This window comes from Trachemys scripta, chromosome 1 (genome assembly GCF_013100865.1).
Source record: "Trachemys scripta elegans isolate TJP31775 chromosome 1, CAS_Tse_1.0, whole genome shotgun sequence".
NCBI classification, from domain to species: domain Eukaryota; kingdom Metazoa; phylum Chordata; order Testudines; family Emydidae; genus Trachemys; species Trachemys scripta.
Genome location: NC_048298.1, coordinates 186802130 through 186818666, shown reverse-complemented (window position 1 = coordinate 186818666; position 16537 = coordinate 186802130). Strand labels below are relative to the sequence as shown.

At 41.9% G+C, this 16537-nt stretch overlaps 1 protein-coding gene across 3 annotated transcripts in view; it reads left to right on the top strand.

Moving 5' to 3' along the window:
- RUNX1 (RUNX family transcription factor 1) overlaps nt 1-16537 on the top strand; it is a 196959-nt gene that overhangs the window by 92433 nt on the left and 87989 nt on the right. The gene's annotated exons all lie outside the window — the stretch shown is intronic.

Sequence of the window (16537 nt, the reverse complement as noted above, 5' to 3'; positions counted from 1 at the left end):
AATGCCAATTTTCCATATTGGCTTTAAGACATAATACATGGCATATGGCTGTAAAATTATAAGACATATACTAGTTCAGTCCATAAGAGTTGCTATTCTAGTCTACCCCCCACCCCCAGTAGCATTGTTTTGCATGTACTGAGGAGAAAGACAAAAAATAATGACAGAAAATGTGAAGTTTGGTACACTTATTCAAAAATAGCATTCAGACAAGAAAATGAGACACCATCCCAATGTTTCTTTCAGGGCATAGTGCAAGTGATAAACTTACCCTATGTCTGAAGTAGTTTGCAACCTCTGAAGAATATTTTTTGCTTTCTAAAGCAGCGGCATGTTGTTCTTCTAGAGGGTGCTTTCTCCAGCACCATGGTCTAAGAAGTGATTTATGAGGTGATGGGAGGGAAGTGATTAGGAGGCAACACCATAAACTGTGGTTGGTGTCCATGCACTATACAACTACTGCATACAAATTAAGCTTTAATAAAATGATAAAAGTTGGAAAGATCTGCTGTATTTTAGATTTAGTTTTCAGGTGGTGGGTGTAATTCTTGTTGTCCAGTAGATTGAAAAAACATCCCTTTTGATACACTGTAAATAAATAGGGTTCCTAAATGGACCGCATGAGAAATGCTTTGTTTAGTGCTAAATCACATGAGTAGATAAAGTTGTTTGACACAGTTATGTTTAGGCTCAATTTAGCGGTGATCATTCTTCCTCTGGACACTCCCCGTTTTATAATTCCCATTTAAAAACCATGCAAACAAAATACACACTGGCTAAGAAAGGCTTGAATATTGCCTAACATAGAACAGGGGTAAAGCACTTTTAATGTGTAACTTCATAATCCAACATAAATACTGAAGGGAAAAACAGATTACAGTGTAGCATTGTGCTCAAAATAAACTTGGCAATTTATAGATAACCCATTGTGTCACTGGTATCATACACCACATCTGCTAATGAAAGGCTGTAAACAGATATGCTCCCAAGCCAAACTTGCTAAGATATTTGCCTGAGTATACAATAAATTCCCTTTTATATAAATGTAGCTTATGGAGTGGCTAATATTAAGATAGTTGGTATACAATTCACTATGTCTTGCTACCCTATACAGATTTGTTCATGCTTATAAATGTTCTGTACTTTTAATAGCTATTTGAGAGTCGATTTGTAAATAAGCAATTGAAACTTTGCAGATTTTTTTATTTTAACACAATTAAACTCAAATAGCTCAATTTCCCTCTGACTTGCACTGGTGTAAATCAAGGAGATCTCTACTAGATCACTGTGGAGTTACACTTGGGGTTAATGGATCAGATAATCAGGGCCAATAAGACTTTATAGTTAGATTGTTTAAAATATTGTACACTTGAGTTAAGAAACCTAAATTGGTTATCCTTGTTGGATTTCTTCATTTTCTATGGCAATTACATGAAAGGATAAGAAGGCAGAATTAACTCAGTCTAACCCACTATATTCTCACATCATGTGTCTCAGAATCCCGCTTCCTCGGATAACGGGGGATAATTTTCACATCTCTCTCACTGAGGAGTGTATCTCATCTTTCACTCATGTACAGATCTTATCATGGACAGATGAGGGTGGGAGATGAGAGAGGAAGTGACCAGTGTTGTCTATTATGATTCGCTGTGACCTCCACGGGAGATCTATTGTAGATTGAAGCTGTTATAGCAACCTAACTGGATAAAGAAAGAACGTGTTCTAAAAAACAAGCTTCCTGAAGAAATATTGATGGTTTCCAATCAAAACAAAGTAATCCTTTTTTTTTGTGATTATTTGTTTTTAAAGCTACGATTTTTGCATGGAAATTTTTAGTAAATTTCACAGAAGGGGTGCAGGAAAAAAACAGTAAGTCACAGAAAGGTCACCAAATAATATCGTTTTGGGTACAGCAGCATACACAGGAGTATAGTGGGGGTGCTGAAAGATAAGGCCAGGAGGGCAGGGAGTAGGGACGCTGGAAAGCAAGCCCACCCTGCAGTGGTGGCTCCTGAGTCATGGGGCTGAGGCTGGCTCCCAACTCCAGATGTTGTAACCTAGCACACAGGGTCTTAGTGCAACTCAGGTTCGGCTGGTCCTCCTCTCCATATCCATCTACGCATATGGCTCAACCTGAGTGGCACTGCAGCCCTGTGCACCAGGTCACAACGCCACTCAATCTGGAGGCCTAAGCAAATGTGATTTCACAGCCATTTCCAAGATTTCACTGATTTTATTCAAAGTTGCTATTTCTGTGACCTCTGTGTCAAAATGATATCCTTATTTATGCATATTTGAAGTCAATTTAGTATTTTGTGGTGCCTGATTGACAGTCTAGGAGTATGCAATCCTGTATTTATTAGAATAGGCAGCAACAGTGTAAGCTCTTGCCCTACCAGTATGCCTCCACCTTGGAAGGTCAAACAGCAGTTCAGTCTATGACCATTCTGCTAAGGCTACACACTGGAATGACTATTTTGGGGCTACCTTGTTCAGTTGGAAATTAACTGATACCATCATCTGTTTCACACAAACTACCAAATAGCTCTTAAATGGTAATGTTCTCTATTGACCTGGGCTTGAACCGTGAATCTAACAACTTCTCTCCTATCCCACTAACAGTTTACTGAGCCAGTCAGTGTACCATTATTTTAAAATGTTATCTCTGCTACTATTTGTGCTCTTATCCAAAATGACGGATATGTAAAATATTTATAATAATCCAAATATTTTCCAATTATTAATAACATTAAAGTCTGTATCTTGATTATTTGAAACGATGTCTTTCTTCAAGTCTATTCTTAATCCTGTTGCATATACATTACCGTAAACTAGATAATATACTAAAGTAGTGGGGAAAAGGCTCTCATAAGACTGGCAACAATATATCAGAGCCTAGAGCATCTAAATGGTACACTGAACAATCAGTTGCAGGTGGAATGTTAAGTGGAAAAGAAACAATTTATGAGATTAACTTGCGGCTTCGTCTGTGGCTGTGAAAATGCATTAGTGGTGATGATCGTGGTTAATAGGCCTTTGCATTTCAGTTAGGCTTTCTTCCTCCATCTCTGATTCAGGCAAATGATCTTGTGGTGAAAATCCCGAGCATGGTCCCTTAACAGCTCGAAGGCAAAAATGCCTTCTCTGTGGAACGTCATTTTTAGATGTGTACCACTAATGTTAGAAGGAATAAATGTTAGGTTCACCAAGGCAGTGGTATGTGGATGACATGCAACTCAATTGCTGGGGCTGGAAGCTTTTTTGCACCTGACTATCTGAGGTCTTGTATGCACTACAGAAGAATAAGAAATGGACATTCTCAGAACTCCTTCTCACTAGTTCAGCAAATCTCCTTGCCGTGTGTATATTAAAAGTATGTGTATTGAGTATAGCCTTACTCTGTAAGTAGTCTCCCATATTGTCTATTTGAGGAGTCAGTCTGACATACTAGAGTACAATTCAGACCAGTGAGGGGTGTGCTGTGTCACCCCTGCCCTGTAATCTGGAGTGCCTTGAAATATCTTGTGTTGTAGCCTCCAATCTGGACTGCTCACAACCAGATACCAGCATGCAGGTCACTCCCAGATGTCTTTGTTTTAACTGCAGCCTGCCAGTGACACCCTGGCTCTTACCAGCCTTGGTTATATGGCAGGGTGACCCCAACACACTCCCAGTCATGGGCTTTATAAAATCATAGAACTGGAAGGGACCTCGAGAGGTCATCTAGTCCAGTCCCCTGCACTCAAGGCAGGACTAAGTATTCTCTAGACCATCCCTGACAGGTGTTTGTCCAACCTGCTCTTAAAAATCCCCAATGATGGAGATTCCACAACCTCCCTAGGCAATTTGTTCCAGTGCTTAACCACTCTGACAGGAAGTTTTTCCTAATGTCCAACCTAAACTGCCCTTGCTGCAATTTAAGCCCAATGTTTCTTGTCCTAGCCTCAGAGGTTAAGAAGAACAATTTTTCTCCCTCCTCCTTGTAGCAACCTTTTGTGTACTTGAAAACTGTTATCATGTCCCCTCTCAGTCTTCTCTTCTCCAGACTAAACAAACCCAAATTTTTTCAATCTTCCCTCATAGGTCATGTTTTTTAGATCTTTAATAATTTTTGTTGCTCTTCTCTGGATTTTCTCCAATTTGTCCATATCTTTCCTGAAATGAGGAGCCCAGAACTGGACACAATACTCCAGTTGAGGCCTAATCTGCGTGGAGTAGAGCGGAAGAATTACTTCTCGTGTCTTGCTTACAATACTCCTGCTAATACATCCCAGAATTATGTTTGCTTTTTTTGCAACCGTGTTACACTGTTGACTCATATTTTGCTTGTGATCCACTATGACCCCCTGATCCCTTTCTGCAGTACTCCTTCCTAGGCAGTCATTTCCCATTTTGTATGTGTGCAACTGATTGTTCCTTCCTAAGTGGAGTACTTTGCATTTGTCCTTATTGAATTTCATCCTATTTACTTCAGACCATTTCTCCACTTTGTCCAGATCATTTTGAATTTTAATCCTATCCTCCAAAGCAATTACAACCCCTCCCACATTGGTATCATCCGCAAACTTTGTAAGTGTACTCTCTATGGCATTATCTAAATCATTGATGAAGATATTGAACAGAACCGGACCCAGAACTGATCCCTGTGGGAACCCATTTGATATGCCCTTCCAGCTTGACTGTGAACTACTGATAATTACTCTCTGGGAATGGTTTTCCGACTAGTTTTGTACTCACCTTATAGTAGCTTCATCTTGCTTGTATTTCCCTAGTTTGTTTATGAGAAAGTCATGCGAGACAGTATCAAAAGCCTTACTAAAGTCAAGACATGCCATGTCTACCACTTCCCCCCTTCCACAAGGCTTGTTACCCTGTCAAAGAAAGCTGTTACGTTGGTATGACATGATTTGTTTTTGACAAATACATGCTGACAGTTACTTATCACCTAATTATCTTCTAAGTGGTCACAAACTGGTTGCTTAATTATTTGCTTCTTTAGCTTTCCAGGTACTGAACTTATGCTGACTGGTCTGCAATTCCCTGGGTTGTCCTATTTCCCTTTTTATAGATTGGCTCTATATTTGCCCTTTTCCAGTCCTCTGGAATCTCTTTTGTCTTTCATGACTTTTCAAAGATAATCGCTAATGGCTCAGATATCTCCTCAGTCAGCTCCTTGAGTATTCTAGGATGTATTTCATCAGGCCCTGGTGACCTGAAGACATCTAATTTGTCTAAATAATTTTTAACTTGTTCTTTCCCTATTTGAGCCTCATTTTCCTCCAACCTCATTTTTAATAATATACACTAGCGTGTTATCTTAAATAGAGTTACCCAGAAACTTCAACTTAAACATACTGGATTAAATAAAACAATAAAACAAGTTTATTAACTACAAAAAGAGATATTTTAAGTGAGTATAAATATTGAGGCATAAAAGTCAGAAACTGATACAAGAAAAATAAAGATAAATTGCTTACTAGTGCCTAACTTAACAAACTATATTAGATTCAACCCAAATTTCTCACCACATGCTTCCAGTAAAATTACTGATCAAACTCTTCAGTCAGAACCTCCCTCCCACCAGAGTCCAACAGCTGTTTCCTTTGTCTTCTCAGGTGTAGAAAATGCGGAAGGTAGGGACAGAGAGAGGGGGATCTTATAACTTCACATTCAATGTTACTATACATATTTTATCAGGACAATGCTGACCATCAAATTATGAGTTTCAAATGATAACTCACAAGGCATATTTTGTACAAAGAGTATTCCAGTAGTGTGTAGGGTGTGAATACAGGGGTGTATTCCATCACACTAAAGGTAATAGTGTGATTAAAGGTGGCAGAATCGGTCCTGTGATACATACTCATTTTTGTGAGAAATGTAACTGGAGCTAAGACTTATGTTGTGTGTGTACCTCACTCTGCAGATCCTGGGTGTTGCCAAGATGTCAGAGGCGTACGTAATCTACTACATCATGTCTTCTATTGTAATTGAAATAGCCAAGTGGGTTAGAGACAGAATGGCAGCCTTATATCTCAGTCAATAAAACTAAAGCTGAGGCTCATGATGCAATCACTTGTCATTGTGTGTCTTATCCACACTCTCCTTGAGCTCCAGGAAGAGCACAAAGCACAATCAATTTCCATGACGCTCACTTGTGAAACAGTATTGAAAATGCTAAGCAAATTCACTGAGGAGAGCTTTCTACTATGGGCAGCTAAGTGAAGGAGCTGCCAGTATTCACCTTGTCTCCCCACCCTAGAACCAGTGTACCAGATGTGGAGGAAGAAAGAAAGGGGAGAAAGCAATTCACTCTGTCCTTGCAACCACAGTTTATGAAATCCCATCAAAAGCCTAAATCTTACAATGAACCTGTGTAGGTTGATATTATGTAAATGTTGGTATAGAAAGGTGCCATTGAAATCACTAGGTGTGCAAGATGTTATCTATACTAACAGAGGCATGTAACTCACAATATAATGGTATGCAGTCCTCATTTAAGTCTTCAAAACCAGTTGTTACACATACACAGTAGTAATTATTCAGGTCACTCACTTCCATCCTCTCTACACCCCACACTCCTATGTATCTCAAGTAACTGGGCTTCTACTCTCAGATTAGCTACAATATTATGATGTTAAGGGGAAATTCTTAATTCAGCCTTTTATTTTCTTGCTTTTGAGCTGTGCAAAGAAAGAAACCAGAGAGTATTTGTATAAGTTCATTTTTAGAGCATCTGTAAATTGGCTTAAAATCATTAGGGCTTCCAAGTCATCGTGCATCGCTGCGTTTTTGGCACCACTAAATTTTGTCTGTAAAGATGCTTCTCAGCTGTGACTTGAAAAGTTCACGTGACGTTGCAGCATATTCCACTGTCTATTTGATCTTATAATCAGAATTGCCCCTGCTCTTAAACCTGACCTTATTTTACTTCAGTTTGCATCTGTTATTTCTTGTCTTATCATTTTTAAACTAATGAAAACAGTTCCTCTCCTTCCTTTTTATAGTACCCTTTTATGTACTTGTAAACCTCAGTCATGCTGTCCCCTTTGGCTTTCTTTTTTACCTCAAATAAATGGAGATATTTTATTCCTTTAATCTTTCCTTATAGGTAGTCTCTTCCAGACCTTTAATCACTGTAGTTACCCTTCTCTAGAATCTCCCTCATTTACTGATATATTGCCAATAGTATGATGCCCGGAACTAAATGCATTGCTCCGGCTGTGATCTGAGTGCTGAGAAAGGGGGAATAGTTGCCTCCTTGGTCTTAGTTGGGATCCCTCTATTTATGCATTTCAAAACAGCACTTCTCTGCTTAGTCTACAGCATTACCTTGAGTAACCAACTTTATTTTTTTAAAGTTGCATCTAACCTGCATTTCAAATTTCTAGCCAACACAATATGGAATGCACAGATTAGAAACTGCAGAAGAATGGCTTTGCAATGGAAACTTTGACCAATCCTTCACTGCAGCATGCGAGTTATGGACATCAATGTAGTAGACAAAGTAAAAATATCCTGTATACAAAAAGTTTATAGTAGATGTAGGGCCAGCTTGTGACTTGAGCTACATCCATGTGCAGTGGACTAGAGAGGAGTAAGAGTGCCCTTTGCCCCTGCCTGGGCTATGCAGATCTTGGAACTGGGCATGCTGGTGTCTGCATGGACTGCACACTCAGTTATTTTCACACACTTTGAAGCAGGTGAGCAGGGAGCGGCCAGGAATGAGCAGAACCTTGGCTTTGACCCCTAACAAGCCTCCCAGAAAAGTTGAACCACCATTGGGGAGTATCCATAATTGACTGCTGGTATAGACCAGCAGCAAATTACTACACCTTTGCCTCCTCCCTGGAGAAAAGAGGAATCAGGGAGTGGATTGTGCCTCAGAAGAGTGTCTCTGAGACACAGTACCTCCGAGGGGGGCCACTCAGGATGTGCAGTTTACATCGAGCTGCCCCTAATCGAGCCTTGAATTATAGCTACTTTTTTTTTTTTTTTAAGCAGCAGACCCAGCGTTCAGGGTGCTCATGGTAAAAGCAATAAGTAGGACCGCACAAACTGGCCCCTCTGAAATCTCCCCACAATTGAGCTCTTTCCTACTTTCGCCTATCAACTCATTCCTTCCCATGGGGAAAGCGTGGAAGAACAAATGGGCGTGTCACTGCCTGCTGAAGGTGAACAAATCTGGGGTTTGATGCAGAAAGTATATTCCACAGATGAAAATCTCTCCCTGAACATAAGGGTATTCAACTCCCCCAAATGCCTACACCAGGGGCAGTGCTAGTTTGAGCGCCTCAAAAAGAAAGACCTTTTAACCAGCACGGCTTTCCACTAAGAGCTGCACCTTCTGGATGGTCTTAAAGTGTAATAATAATAATCATTAATAATGCTGCATACTTGCATAGCCTTTTTCATCTGTAGATTTCAACGGGTTTTACAAAGATGTCTTAATCTCCATTTTGCAGATGGGGAAAGTGATTTGCCCAAGACTTAGCTTCCTGTAAACCATATTACAGTAATAGAGTCTTGAAGTGACAAAAGCATTGGTCACTGCAAACCTGACCAACAAAAGGTAGGCAGATGTCCAGAGTTCATATCAACTGTGCCATTTCTCTAGTTGGCTCCCCAACATACCTGCACAACCTCAGCCTTCCCTGGGTTGAATTGCAGCCAAGTTACCCTCTTCCAAGCCAAAGTCCTGGCATAACAATGGATAAGCACCAGCCAGTCCAATTAAATATATAGAGCGAAATGTCTTCCACATATTAGAGACCTCACAGCCTATTTTGTCTCAATGGCCTCTCATACACATTAACTTACTTCGATTCAATATATATATTTCAATGTATATACAAGGCCATTGTGGGATATAGTGAGGATTATATGGCTATAACTATAGAATACTATTTTTTTTCAATGCTGTGTTCAATCATAAAACTCAAAGGCAAGCAGCACAAAAATATTTTAATATGTTAAATAACAGAGTAATTGTTTTTAGCTAATTCAATCAGACTACTTATGATAACAATTGCTATTCCTAGCATTAAGTGTTTGCAGGGTCAGTTGTAAAGGCCTGATCCTACAAATCCTTATTCACATGAGCAGACCTTCAACATATCACATGTAGAAGCAAAGATTTCTCACACAATTAAGAGTTTTTGGCAACAGGGCCTTAACAGACAAGCTAAACAATTCAGACACTAGCTGACCCAGAGAATAGTTCTATTTTAGGCCCCAATCCTTCAAACAATTAAGCATGTGTATAATTTTATTCATATGAGCAGTCCCATTAATTTCACAGGGACCACTGCCCTGAGTAAAGTTACACAGCAGTGTAAGTGTTTGCAGGATTGGGGACTGGAGCCTTTTTTTTTTTTTTTTTTTTTTAAGATTGTTCTTTTATTTTATATGGGCCAATTCTGTTAAGGTCTACATATTTTTTCTTTTCACAGTATTTTTCCTTGCTCCTTTTCCTCTGTAAAATATGCTCAAAAACACATGCATTTACGCAATTCGGAACAAGTATATTTTTCTTCATGTTTGCCCCTAGAGTATTTGCATGCAGTAGCTGTAACTTGCATTACGTTCATGCTCAATTTTCCCTGTGCAATTTATATTGTTTAAAATTCATCCCTAAATCTGCTTTCTCATATTTCCAAAGCTTTTGCTTAACTGCATTAGTTTAAAAAGCTCAGTGCTTTGTGGTCTAGCAATCTGTATGACAAAAGCAACCCATAGTGGCTAGAGAGTCATATGTGGTTTGTTTACAGCTGTAATAAATTGATATTAAAATACAAATATAAGCAGTGCAGTATGCTAACTGTTAATCATTAAAATACAAGTTGTGACTCCTGTTCTGAACTGATTCTGACTCATAACCTTCACAATATGTTATGACAATTCTTAGCCTTTGGAATACTAAGAAAGATTATGTTAGCAAAAAATGTTGCCTAATATATGTATAATTTACCTTCATATATAACAACCATCATTTCACTAGTAACTCTCATTTTATTCATGCAGCCTGTTTATTTCATTAACTTCTATTCTTTCAGAGTATTTACACAGAATGATTCCACCTAGAGATTTTCACCATACAGTAGATTCAAATTATATTTCTCTGTTCATCATGCACAGCTCAGTAAAATGGAAGATGATAAATTAAATTAACCAAAAGATTAAATCATTCTTACTGCTGCCTTAACCCTGATAGACATGTAATATACAACATTCAAGTTCAACTTTATCAATTATCTCCATCACATATAACTCCTTGTTACAGTTTATTTTAATATAAAGCCTGGCTTCAAGCTATTTAAAATGCTTTATTATTACTCTTGGTTTAGTAATACATTTCTTTTCAACATGGATAATGCCAGCTAAATGGTGCAGGGTTATAAGGATGAAATATTTCCCATGTCTTCTATTAAACATGGAAATTTTGTGTTTCCATTTTCCTTTGTATTTCTATATCATTTCCATTTCAAGTGACTAATTCAGATTAAGAAAGGATCACTGAGTGAAATTCAGCTCAGTATACTAATGAATTTTAAAACTAAAATGCCTTAAAACCACCTGACTAAAGCTGAAGAATCCTACTTGATTCAAAAAACAATCAAATTCTGTTGGTGTGTATATTTTACATGATGTAATATATACAAATATGCAGAAGTTACTTCACTGAAACTATTCTCCTTATCTATTCAATGTCTATAAAAAGGTTATCCACCACTAATATATCCCATATGTAATAAACATAGTAAACTGTATTTTATAAATCCCCACTTGCCTTTTTAATTGCTCCTAAAAATATAACGAAATAGATCAGAAGTAATTTAGACTTGAGATAATTTAGCACAAGGGAAAGTTGAACAGTTCACTGCAATGATTTAATGCTACAAGTGGCAGAATTAAAAAAAATACTCAAAACGTGCTCTTGTTAAATGATGAGGTTTTAAAAAGCTTTTTGATTAAATCCTCGACCCTGTAATTCCTCAATAAATATATTTAGTAACCCATGTATCCTTCATTCACTTTGTTATTTAAGGACATATTTTATATTTGCCACTGAAGGTTCTGTGAAGATACTATGTTGTAAACAAATTTCGAACAACTATCAAGATCCTACCCTGTTAGTTCTGGGGGAAATACTAAAATTGCATCACCTATATATGCTACTAAAAAAACTGGAAGCTATAGAGCGACGAAAAGCCATTCTAAAATGAAACTGTTGTTCTCTTGTATAGAAAGAACTGCGTCTGTATGATGCATAAGAAACTTTTCGTTAGGGAACGGGAGATACCGCTCAGGACGCGTCGTAAATGTGGTGGTAGTGTGTTTGCAACGCAGTGAGAGTATGCAGTTTCTGCCTTTCAATAACGTTTAGCTCCCAGTAAAGGGGAAATTGCAGCTTCTGGGAGACATAAAAGAAGCGGGATCCTGAAAATATGAAATGTGAAAACGCTCCTACGTGCAACAACGGAGCAATTTTAAAACAAATGTCTAGTGAATTTGCAAGATCACAGGCTGTGCTCATCTCCGGTGAATTAAATACCCATCGGAAGCCTTCTGCAGAGGATTATTGACTAACCAAACAGGCGGCATATTAGGAATTAAATCCCCCCCCCCCCCATTAACATGCTAATGAAGGACATGAATTCCCTGTCTCCGGGAGAATTACACAGAGAAATAATCCACGTTAGCTTCATTTTGTTAAACAAGATCGGGTGCAATTGTAGTGCTTTTCCTTTTGTTAAAAAAAAATTATTCCTAGCACCAGCCTTGTGAAGCTCCTCGCCCGGGCTCTGGTTGTGTTTGAATGCGAAGTGTTAGCCAAGTTGAACTTTTCCCTCTTCTGTCATGAACAGAAGGGCGCTGGAGCCGGACAGCGGCTGGCGATTGAGCCGGCAGGGTAGGGAGTGTGTAATGTGCCCCTTTCCATAACTTGGGTGGCACACGCCCTCCTAACAGCTGCTTTCACGTGGGGAACAGGTGTGTTGCCCTGCGCTCCTCGCGCAGCCCAGGCTTGGCTGGCGCAGGGAATGCAGCGCGGAACGAGATCTCCCTGCCTGTGCTGGCCGCAGGGGACACGACTAAGGGGGGTCGTGACAGCGGCTAAACACGCCTAACACGGTTGTTCCTCTTTCAGCCACGTCTTCTCGCCCGCAGAGCGGGCGCTGCCAGGGACGCGTCCTGCGAGTTGAACCCCTGAGCTCTTAGTTGTGTGGCTCAGGGATCAAACAGTTCTGCGCCCGCCACCTAATCCAGTCCCTGGTTCCCGGCTTGTTAGTTTCTGGAGGGGGGAGCTGGTGAACCCCTCCCAGCAATGGGCCCCACCCTGCCTAGCTGAGCCGCCCGAGGCTAGGATCGCTCTTTACCAGTTACCCGCTCAACATTGCCACACTTGCAGATATAAACTGGGGAAAGAAGCATTTCGCCCAGAGCCTGGCTCAGCCGAGCGCTAGATACATGGCATCGTTCATCACCCGGACTTTTTTTCTCTGCTCAGAATCTGCTCTCGGGCAGCCTTTCTCTGGGCTGGGGGGGGCGGGGTGTTGTGTGTGTCTCGGGCAGCCTTTCTCCGGGTGTGTGAGTGTGTGTAGCCTGTGCGAAGCTGTGCGGAAAGACCTGGCCTAGCTCCGGCGTGTTTTGCACCAGAGCTGGCTGAGCTGTTGCGGTTCCCTGCACGGGGCAAAGGACAGCCGGGCTCGTTCCCCGCCCGCGCCCTGCGGCTTCGCCCAGCTTTGCAGAAGAGTGCCGAGGAAAAAAGGCTGTTGGCCCCCTCTACTGTCCGCTCCGCATTGCTGCAGGGGGGAGGCGGTGCAGCGCCACCGCCTTCCCCGGGGTTTATTTGCTGTTTGATTTTGCATTACGGGTTTGGCTTGGATTGCGCAATAAACCGTAGGCAGCTCAGAGACTCAAGGAACAAGCCTTCAGCTCGCTTCCTCTTTGCTGTTAAAGGCAGGGCTTGTCCCTCCTGTTACCACAGTACAGCTTTTAGCAATGGTTTTTATTAACCAACGTGCCTGCTCCCCCACTTCCCCTCAGTCATTGGGGGACCAGCTGTTGTTGCTTGCCCTTATCCCTGTTCGGAACTGCTGTCTAGCCTTGCACCATACCCCATATATCCCTGTGTGGGAGCACTGCAGGGCCCTCCCTTGCAGCTGAGGCCAGGACTGGGGAGGAGCGTAAGGAAATAGCCCTTGAGGTGACACAGAGAGAGAAGGGGTGGAAGGAGCAGCTTCGGGAAGGAAGGAGAGGACAACTTTGTGGCCTCTAGGCCCGTGGGGCATCTCCTGGGAAGGATAAGGAGGCACAGGCAGGGTGGTTATCTCAAAGGAGTGCTGGCTCTGGCATGGCCCAGAGATGTAATTTCATTAAATCATTAGCACAGTTTTAGGTCTCGGCTTGTTTAAATACTGCTGATGGCAAGGAGGGTATGGGCCAAACAGTGTCTGCCAAGTGGCTATATTAGCTCATGTTGGCCTTGTCTGTACTTGTCATTTTCCTCTCAAAATGTCACATCTTTGCTACCGATTCAGCTCCCCCGGCCCTATCAGCAGGAGGAGCACTAGTGTAGAAAAAAAGCACCAGCAGAAGCCTGCCTTGGTAACCTCTATTTTATTTAGCTCACAAGGGTGTGAAATTTCAGGGGGGCAAGGCTAGCCAGGACATAGCCATGAGAGGGCAGCCGGGGCTTGGCCCAGAGCTGCTCTGCAGCACCCTCTGCCAGGAGTGACTTGTATTTGGCAAAGGGCAACTGCTTAAAAAAATCAGAAGAAAAACTAAACTAAACCCATGCCATCAATGTCCACAGTGAAATGCTATGAACAGAAATCCCACTACTTCCATTTTGACCAACGGCAGTCTAACAGCATGGCTTACCTTCGTGTCCTGAAATAAGCAGGACTTGTAAAGGAAAATACCCTGGATGCAGGGTGGCCAGTGCTGTGCTCCCTGTTCGAAAATTGGAGAGCTGTGTTTTAGAAGTGACTGGATCACCAATCCCACCATAGTGGTGCAGAGGGAACTGTATTTTTTGGCTGGGTCTATGACATTAGCTGTGTCTATGGCACTACCAGAGTGGTCATTCAGGGGCAGATCCTGAGAGGGAGAGGCAGAAGGGGACTATAATAGTAGTTTTGAGAGAGGGGTAGAGGCCCCTAGCTGTTGCTAGACTGGGGGTGAGTCACTGGGCTCTCAAGGGTGAAAGGACAGTTGGAACAAATGCTGATGTGGTAAAAAAAAAAAAAAGAAAGAAAGTGAATGCTTGTGCAAGCTGTAGTTTGCTGGGCCCACAATGTTACTCAAACCTCATTTAACTTGGGACTGTGTAACAGCAGAAGGACATGGTGGGAACACAGGTAGTGCCATTCACTGGCTGAATATTTTGTGACTGAAATAGCATGATTTGTGCCTTTTTAAAACGTGATTTGCAGGCATATCTATGTTGGCCATTTGCCAAAGACTGCAATTGTCCTGGCCTCCCCTGTGAAAGAGATTCTAGAGAGACAAGGTGGGTGAGGTAATAGCTTTTATTGGACCAGCTTCTGTTGTGCACATGTTAAAAGCTCAGGAATATGACGGAGATTGAAATTGTATAAACCTGAAAGGACCCTAGAGGGAGGAAGGAAGAAGTGACAGATTAAAGTGGGGGAGGCGGCATAGACTTGCAAAATTGTGTTTGTCCAGACTGTGTATTTTGGGGCGAGTGGGTGCAAATATCATTACACATTTCAATATAGTCAGTCATCGTGATAAAGTTCAAGAGATTATATTTGGTGCCTGGGAGAGTAATTTTTCAAGGCAAGGCTGATTATGTACAGTTAACCCTGTCCTAATAGACATCCCAGGAACCCACCAATCATCAATTGCCTAGCAGAGGTGGCTTTTAAATGTAGTTCAGACAAAACTGCAGTGAAACGGGGGGGGGGGGGGAGTTCTGAAAGGCTGGTTCTGAAAGGCTGGCTTAGGCTAGGGTTTGCTTGTCAGCTGCCATTCTTGGTGCTGGTGTCACTGCATATAATATCCTTTAGCATTAGCAAACCACAGGCAGGGAGCTAAGTGCATTATGCACAGGGCTGCTGCCGCTGCCCCCGCAGTCGGTGTTTGCGGTGGGGTCTGAGGAGCACCAGCAGCCGCACATGGTCTCTGCCTCTGTGTGTGTTTTGTGGTGGCCGCGGCATCCCATTGACACTTGGGCTCTTTACAGTAGCTCCGGCGGCAGCGCCCGGGCCAATTCCAGGAGCCCCCGGACTGGAGCCGCGCCCTGGCTGATACCGGAAAGGGATCTGATTGGCCGGCGTCCTCCCCATATGCAAAAGAGCTGAGGGAATGACATTCCTCCGCACTCTTACTGTAAAAGCAAATTCATTTCCAGTCAATCTCCATTCATAGAGCCAGAAGGGCGCAAGGGAGGCGGGAGGACCAGGCTTTCCAGATCAGCATGAGCAAACAAACAGCTCCTCACAGAAGGTCATAAAGCTGTGTAGCCTGTGTTCAGTAGGCAGCCATGAGGAAGCGTTCCCTGTGAACACGTGAAGACTCTCAAGCTCTCTCAGCTGTGGAAATGGGCTTTTTTCAGAACTGTCTTCGGGGCTGGATATTTTAACTTCTACCGAGTCTGTGAACTTTTGTCATTGTCCTGTGTGTATGTGTGTGAGTGCTCCAGCTCCTCTCTCTTTTCGGAAGGGACGCTCGCGGTCCTTTGCAAGCAGACATTAGTTTTTACTTGCCAGCTTTCAGTATCGATCTCGTTCAGGCGAAAAGAGAAAAAAGCGTGTCTCCGAAAGCAGAGTTCCACCTGCTGTGGTTAAAATATTGTCAAGCAGCTGGCTTCTGTGGCCGAATTAGAGGAAGATTGTCTCAGAGATTGCACACACACACACAAAAAAAAAAGTTGGCAGTGACTCACCAAACTGCTGCAGACTGTTGGTTGACTTCTGAAGAGTGTGTGTGTGAGAGAGAGAGAGCGCGCGCGAGAGCTGTTGCACACACCAAACCACAGAGAGAACCCACAATTTAACCAACATCCCCAAACCCACGTTTTCATGTGTGGACTTTTTAGCCTCAGAGCTTGAGATCGGCTGCGACCTTTCTAAGATTTAGGAGAGACTTTGTACCAAAGGCATTTATATCTATATTGAATTCCATGCACTGAACATTTTTTCAAAATTACTGACAGATCATGACACGAGTACTTCTAGAGCAACGCAAGTCGAACTACTGGAGCTGATTTTCAAGGCTACTTTAAAAACAAAAAACCCTGCAGAGACCATTAATGGATTTCTGTTGTGTTTAAATTCTCTGCAGATTATACTGTAAATATTTGATGAAGTACAGTATATGTGTGTGTCTGTGTATATATACATTGTTATAGTCAGCTGACCTTTGAAAATCCTAGCTCGCGCATTGTATTCTTTGAAGACTGAAGCCGATTTTCGCCATTTTAGAGAGCGGCTGTTGTCTATGGAAGATACTGATGTATTTTGTATTCTACTGGGACTTTAGAAAAATCACCTGGAAGAAACTGATAGGG